Genomic DNA, 932 nt, shown 5'->3' on the forward strand with positions numbered 1-932 from the left:
TTTCCATAGGATTCTCCCATGTAATTCACCTCTTCCATTCCAGGTTTCTCTGGGTCATAAGCTTCTCCTTCAAAGGAGGCTTCTTTAGTACTGCCGGATGCAGCTTGCATTCCAATCAGATTCTGAGAAATCATGTTGACTTGCTGAGTCAATATTTTATTCTAAGCCAATATGGCATTCAGAGTGTCAATCTCAGGAACTCCTTTCTTCTGAGTCATCCCATTATTCACAGGATTTCTTTCAGAAGTATACATGAACTGGTTATTTGCAACCATTTTAATGAGTTCTTGGGCTTCTGCAGGCGTCTTCTTCAGATGAAGAGATCCACCAGCAGAGTGATCCAAAGACATCTTGGATAATTCAGACAGACCATCATAGAATACACATAGGATGCTCCATTCTGAAAGCATGTCAGAAGGACACCTTCTGATCAATTGCTTGTATCTTTCCCAAGCTTCATAGAGGGATTCACCTTCCTTCTGTCTGAAGGTTTGGACTTCCACTCTAAGCTTGCTCAACTTTTGAGGTAGAAAGAATTTAGCCAAGAAGGCATTGACCAACTTTTCCCAAGAGTTCAGGCTTTCTTTAGGTTGTGAGTCCAACCATGTCCTAGCTCTGTCTCTTACAGCAAAGGGAAAAAGCATAAGTCTGTAGACCTCAGGATTAACCCCATTGGTCTTAACAGTATCACAGATTTGCAAGAATTCAGCTAAGAACTGATGAGGATCTTCCAATGGAAGTCCAAGAAACTTGCAATTCTGCTACATTAGAGAAACTAATTGAGGCTTAAGCTCAAAGTTGTTTGCTCCAATTGCAGGAATTGAGATGCTTATTCCATAGAAGTCAGAAGTTGGTGCAGTAAAGTCACCAAGAATCTTCCTTGCATCTCTACCATTGTTATTGGGTTCGGCCATATCTTCTTCTTTTTCAAA

General features: G+C 40.8%; 1 non-coding gene across 1 annotated transcript; it reads left to right on the forward strand.

Moving 5' to 3' along the window:
• Positions 1-404: 404 nt before the first annotated feature.
• On the forward strand, positions 405-512 carry LOC112725120 (small nucleolar RNA R71). The gene has a single exon (XR_003164247.1). It is a non-coding gene; the product is annotated as a small nucleolar RNA R71 (small nucleolar RNA).
• The last annotated feature ends 420 nt before the right edge of the window (positions 513-932 follow it).

The sequence above is a fragment of the Arachis hypogaea genome, chromosome 11 (genome assembly GCF_003086295.3).
Source record: "Arachis hypogaea cultivar Tifrunner chromosome 11, arahy.Tifrunner.gnm2.J5K5, whole genome shotgun sequence".
NCBI classification, from domain to species: Eukaryota; Viridiplantae; Streptophyta; class Magnoliopsida; order Fabales; family Fabaceae; genus Arachis; species Arachis hypogaea.